Below are 7,086 nucleotides of genomic sequence, written 5' to 3'. Positions count from 1 at the left end.
AAATAAAAAAAAAGAGAGTGAGCGCAACAGAAACCGGTCAATTCACGACCGGATATTTTCGAGCGGAAGGAAAACAAATTTGTAGCAGAAAATGATGTTCTGTGTAGATGAACTCCTATAGGTCATGCTCAGATAAAAACGTCGGCGAGCCTAAACAGTGTGTCAGTGTTCCCTTAGGCTGCATCCTGCCGAGAACATTTTGTATCCTATCGACAAAAGTTGGGGGAAGGGGTTGGGGGGGGGGGGGGGGGGGAGCTTCCTCTCTTCGCCCACGTGCACTCACGTAGTCCCTGGCTGCTCGCTCCTGCGGCCTCGTTGGCTTCGTCCCCAACTGTAGCGCATGTGGCGCTCAATACAGCTGTGACCGCCTACGACCTTAGTACCATCTAGCACATCCGATCTGATAGCATTTCTGCAGGATGGGGAGTTGACCGCGCCACGCCTGGGACCAAGGTTGCGATCGCCCGTGTCACAGCTTTGTTTTTAATCTCTTTTTTATATTTTAGCAATACTTGAACTCTCACCTGAAAGCCACACCTGCACATGTACTCCGTACCCCCCACCCACCAAACCGCTCACCCTCCCTTTCCACACACACAAGCACACACACACGCAAAATTACAGTGTTTTGCTTAACAAAATATTTGACTGCATCGTCGAACGCTCATTTCCCTCCCAAATGTGGCGCTAGCGGTTCGAATCTGTTGCAAAAGTTTACGTACTAACCGCGTTACATTATTTAAAAGTTACAAGTAATTTTCATATAACTTCAAAGAGGTTATTGGGCCCATTGTTGTCTGTTATCAGCAACTGGCGCCACAGAGCTTCGTTTAATCGAAAGCTCTGTCGGCCGCCATTTTTCCATTGAACATTTAAAAAAATCACATAACTTTCGAGTAAAATGACGGTTAGTGCTAAACTTTGGCATCTGGTTCGGAAGGCGAGCGCTACATTTTGGCAAAGAATGTGCGTTCGCCGATGAGTAGTTTATTTTTGAGGCAAAAAATAAGAAAATCAACCCCGTAAACGTTTTTTTCATACCCTACACATCGTTTATATAAAATTATAAAAGCGAACATGGATCTGGCAATAAGACACAAACATCTCAACTTGCAGCAGTATAATATTGCCAAACTGAAGAAGGTGAAGTAAGCAGATGCTTGCGCATTACAAAAATTAACCAAATAATTACATTTACCGTTTCTTATGCAGTTAAATTGTTACAGCTCCTCGCCAGTGAAGTGAGGGACCGTTACAAAAAAAAAAAGTGACCCGTTGATTTCGCGCGTCTTTGCTTTCAACCTTATTGTCCTGCCTCCCAGGGTAAAATACGAAAGAAAAGAGGATTGGTTCAAAGAAGTGCTCACTGTTGCCACGAATCATACTTCCTTGACCTTGAGGGTCGTGTTTTCCTTTTTTTTTTTTCGAAAGTGTCTTTGGACATCCTGCCTCGTGGCTAGAAAACAAATATTTGTATCTAAGGGACGAGAAAAAACTTATTTGAACGCATGCAAAAAGTAGAAAATAGTTTTGATTCCGTCAAAAACACAATTTCAGCTTTCTTATCTTTTTAAAAAAAAAAAATAGTGGCAACTGTGGCTGGGCCTAGTCTCCAGGTCCAAATGCTGTGGTTCAAATAAGAGATCAGTGGCTGAAACCGTGTTTGAAACTAATCTGTACATGACTTCAACATGACGTCACCGCACCTTGTGATGCTCATTCCAACTTTTTGCCGAGACAACGTTTGCGAAGGTGTGAAATATCTGCTACGCTACGCGCTCCGCAGCAAGGCCGCCACAATGGCTGCTGATATGATGTCATTAAAAGTCATTCATATTCTGGTGACGAATGTGCAAACAAGCAGGGAAACCTATACGCCTTCAGATGTCATGAACGAAGTGGCAGTTGCACACTCTGCACTCTTCAGACGGGGGGACCGCTGCTACAATACATTCAATTGTAAAAAAAAAAAAAAACTAGTTTTTATACCATAATATAAAAGAAAACAGAAATGGCGAGAAGCCACCGTAGACTTTACACTTCGTGTCTTTACCAACTTAGCTAGTGCCTTCGTAAATATTTTTGTTTTCATTGTACATTAGCATTAGTATCCCATTTTAGTTGTTTTATTTGTATCCCTTTTTTAGTGTTTTACTGCTCACGTTTGAAGAACCAGAAATATTTTGCGAGCAGGACGAGCCCTCATTCCAACGCAGTTTGTGTTTAAAGGGTTAGTGAACCGAAATCTCGAGCACAGAACAAGGCTGGACTGATAGGCGGGATGCTGCGAAACCTAAAAACATCCCTCATACAGCGATATTTCTAACGGATCGCCGTATCTGGAAAAGACGAGCGCGATTTAACACGGCCGACGAAGCCGACGAGACAAATCACGTCACGATGCTCCATTCCCCCTCCTCCTCGCTTCGTCCCACCGAGCGACGCCGACCTGGTGAACTGAAGCGAGGAGAAGAGAAGCAAGGCCGCTTCCCCTCATTCTCAACTGTTTCAGGAGGATCGTGACGTCATTGCCCTCCCTTCATCGCGCCCTTCTTTTCCAAAAGCACGGCCACCCGTTTGAGATATCGGTTATGGGTAATGTTTTGGAGTTCGTAGCATCTCGTTTAACGCTTCTGCGGCCTTATTTTGAGAAATCCAAATGTCGATACAGTATCACCCGTGGAAAAAATAAAGGAAGAAGTGTTTTTAAACAGGCTGGTTATGACACGCGTATCAAAAAGTTAATTTTACGCGAACAAATAATTTTTGAGCAATATTGACGGCGCGAGACGCGATTTGGTCGGTAGTCACCTCCTTTCCACTTGTTTTCTCTTTCGGCATTTCGGGCGCGTGCCTTCAGCTTTAGGTGGAAAGAGGGAGTGACCATCTCGTTGAGGTCGAAAGAGCGAATGACCATTCTGTGACGTCATGGACTTTACGCGCAGAATTTCGAATAAATCTCTCGTCTTCAATATTGCTCTAATTCTTTTTTCGCGTAATTGTTTTTTGACACCTGTGGTATAATTAAACTGTTAAAAAACATTTTCTTTTTGTTTCAGGGGCCTTTTAGAGGGAAGCTGAAAAGCTTCTTGGAACAAACGTGGTGAACTCTAGAGTATGTTTATCCCGTGAATCTGAATACCACATTTGTTGTCCCGAAGATGTATACCAAAGACGAGAAAAGACTAAAAACATTCGACTAGTCGTCACATCGTACTAAGATTTTTAGACCACCAAGTGCGTATCGCACGTGTGGTCAGCACGTGCAATTGCAGCGTGCCAGGTATATTTCCCCGCACAGAGAGCAGTCGTGACATCTTTTTTATTATCCCTTTGAAAATAGCAAGAGTGCGCGTGCATAACTTTATTAGGTGATAAAGATGCGTGAGATCGCAGATTCCGAATACTTCTGATATGACATCACGTTCCAGGAAGGAGGGACTTCAACGATACTTTGAAAATTATTTTCAGCAGCCCCCGTACACCTAACGGAAATATAATCTTAATATTCGTTATCTTGAAGTCCAAATGAAGACGATTTAAGTGTTTTTCCTCAAACACAAAAGAGCGTCAGTTTTCCTTTAAATAAATATACAAGCAATAGAACACTTGTGTAAGGTTTTACACCACTTTTTATGAAGTCTGACTATAATCAGTCATGTAATTGTTTTTCTCCATTTTTTTTTAGCTCCTTTATCTTCTTGAATTTTCTTAGGTTCGGAGGTGTTTGCATGCGATTGCGTGTGATTCTTATTTTTAAAGAAAGCGGTATAGTGACTCAAAATTATCTCGTAGGAAGAGAGTGGAAATATTTCTTTGGTCGAGGGGAAAATCATTGTAACAAGTGTGGCAGCACTGCTCTAGCCCAGGCTTAGATAGTATTTTATAGGCTATACAGTTTTTTTCATTGTCTGCAAATTTAATAGTTCGTCTAAGAGTAAAAACTTGTTCCTAGATTTATTCCCAATACAAATATGTTGATTCAAGGCAGTGTGTCATTATCTGTAACAGCAAGGTATCTCAATCTTTCTAAGTTTTCATTTTATCCCTGTTCACAAAAAATAATATTGAGTGGAACGTTTTTTTATTTTTTTTTCCTTCGAATTATTGACATTGATACAAAATTCTCCTAATTTCTCCGCATCTGCCATTAGCCTCTTCGTTCTTGTTACTTGAACAGGGTCTAATTAAGTTGGAATCGATTTGGAGTGGATTCCACCCACGTATAAATACTACTTTCATTGGCAAAAACGTTTGATTGAAACATGGATTTATGTTAAAACGTAAACTATAGTAAAACAATAGAAAAAAGTAATTGACCAAGCAATGATCTCTGGGGTACGCCTGCTGTAAGGAAAAGATACGCGGAGGATTTACTATTGCTTTGGACATACTGCGTTAAATTAGATAAGTATGCAGTATGCAGTATGCAGCTTTCGAACATCATAAAAGTTTGTCTGTTTGTCCGATGTCGGTTACCAATCTAGCTGAATAGTTTGCACCTGCTGTTAGCAGAGTAACAGCAGGTAGAAATGTTTAGACATTTTGACATGAAATTAAATATTCTGATTTGTTTAGGGTCTTCTATCTTGCATACGGGGTTTAGTAGCTTTTAACGGCAAATATCCGGAAGTCAGTATATAAGTCAAGAAGAGGAACAACCTAGCCTATTAAGCTTCAAACATTAATTCAGAAAATGTTCTTTTTTTAACAAGAAAATTGTTTATAGGCGCTTAATATATATGTTTTTCTCTGTTCATTGCTGATTATTTCAAGAAAATGTATTTGCAGGGTAACCCCATTTTTATACACTTCCACGTGCGCCACATTCCTACATGTTTTCTTCGGGAATTTCCATTAAACAAAATGGACGATCAGTATTATAGTTACGCAACATTTCTAGCGCACGAAAACGACATCTCCCGACCCCAGACACAGACACACATGTCTCGATGCGCATATGGGCGTGAATAAACACTTTCTAGAGAATACAGATAAAACTTGGAGGACGCGTAAGCTCCGCCTTTAAGAGTGGAAAGCGATAGCGTTATCGTGCCCCGTTCGCATCGCCTTTTCATTCGCCGTGCAAGCGTGCCTTGTGTGGCCTAGACAGTAGCGTGTCTGGCCAACACCACCTGGATAAGCAGAAGGCATCCTTACCGTCATCAAAGTCAGATCGATCCAGGCCTAAGATTGGACACGACTGCTGCGTCAGTGTTCGGCCGGGGCTCGGGTTCAATCAGAGCGTCGAAGGTCGGGCTCAAGCCCAGTAGCCGAGTTAGCGCGATTCAACTGTGATGACGTTTCATGAAGGGAGAGGAGGCGATACGGAGGCTTTGCTTATTATACACCAACTCATCTCTGTGACGTCACGGCGCGGTGGTGGCGCGTCGGTCGCACTTCCGGTCTGGGGCTGTGGGCAGAAGTCCCCATGCCAGACGTGTATTCCTGCGTTGTTTTGAAAGGAACCAGACAAAAACCTGCCTTCTCGTCAAAACGCCGCGATTGGGGCCGTACCAAAAGTGTCGAGAAAGGTTTGAAGGTCAGTTTTCACGAGTTCGGTTCGTCCGAGAATCTGGATATTTGCCGTTAAAAGGGAAAAGCAGACGCCGCCGGACAACGATTGCTTGGGCGGGAAGCACTTTGGGCTGAAATCACGGATACGTGTGGTGATCAGATTTATTTGTTTTGTTCCAACATGAACGCCAGAAAACTCAAGTTGTGCGGACCACCTGTCTACGTTCAGTGCGTAAGTTCAAACGGCCGCCTGATTGTTCGAATTGTCGTCTGCTCTTTCAAATGTTTCTGCTTGTCGTCTGCTCTCTTACGCCCGTCCTTAAACCAAATGTTGGCCCGGTACTTGCGATAAGAAGTGAGTGCAGGCCTCAAAAGACTTAAATTTGAAGGTTGGTAAGCAGGCTCGATGTAAACAGAAGATACAAGGAGATGTTGGTCATTGTTACCAGTGACCAACACCGACTTGTTATGCCTAATTCAGTTGGTCCGATTCTGCTTGCTATTTTCAGTATCGTCGTCGACCATCTCAGCTACGGTTCACGCTTTCGCAGCCCGAGCGGCGTCGTGACTGAAAATTCCGAGCGAAATCTTATCATGCGAATCAGGCTTTAGCGTACAATCTGCGGCGTCCACGCGGAATGAATCGCCACATGTCACATTTTTCACGCGAAGTTTTGCGGTGTACGAGCCTCGGTAATTTCGCTGACGCCGCTCAAGGTAGTTAGACATTGCCGGGAAGACGTAGAACCAACAATTCGAACGCGAAAAAGGGCAGGGGGACTCACACCGACGCCGAAAACATCGCATTTCAATGGTTTGTTTATGGGCGACGGCGAGCTTTTTGCCCACACCCCCACCGCGCATGCGCGGCGCCGGTGGCGTCCGCTAGGGGCGCTCCGGGCGCTCCGGTTTGTTTGTAAACATGAGTTGGTGTATAGGTGGTGTTGGTCTGGCTCGCAACCGAAGGGTTGTGAATTCGAATTCCGCCGAAATTCTTCAAATGTTTCTGCAATGCAAAGATTTACGCTATAAAGTAAAATCATTTGAGACATCCAGCGACCTTTAATTTGCATTACATGTCATGTTTTAATCCCTTTCATTTCACGCGTGACGTCACGTTTCACTTGAGCGTGGTGGGTTGTTTGAAATTCCCACGCAAGGTCATGTGGTTGTGACGTCATGACCATATCGACCAATCAGGATTTTACCGTCACGTCACCGATGCTGTCTTTTGAGCCACACGAGCCAACACCAGCTAGACAGAAAGCCTCCGCATGGTGTCCTCTCCCTTCATGAAACGTCATCAGAGTCGGATCTCGCTAGCTCGGCTATTGGGCCCGAGCCCGACCTTCGACGCGCTGATTGGACACGAGCCCTAGCCGAACACTCCCACAACACTCGTGCCCTATCCCACGCCTCGATCGATCTGACTGTGATGACACGTGCGGAGGCCTTCTATCTAGGTGGTGTTGCATGAGCCCCTTAGTTTATATATCTTTTTTTTTTTCTCTGGTTCAGCAAGATCGCACTGCGAACGTGAGCTAAAGGAAGAGCTGAGGATGCTTTACA

Source organism: Ixodes scapularis, unplaced genomic scaffold (genome assembly GCF_016920785.2).
Source record: "Ixodes scapularis isolate PalLabHiFi unplaced genomic scaffold, ASM1692078v2 PGA_scaffold3__209_contigs__length_174095766, whole genome shotgun sequence".
NCBI lineage: Eukaryota > Metazoa > Arthropoda > Arachnida > Ixodida > Ixodidae > Ixodes > Ixodes scapularis.
This window is presented reverse-complemented; position numbering follows the sequence as displayed.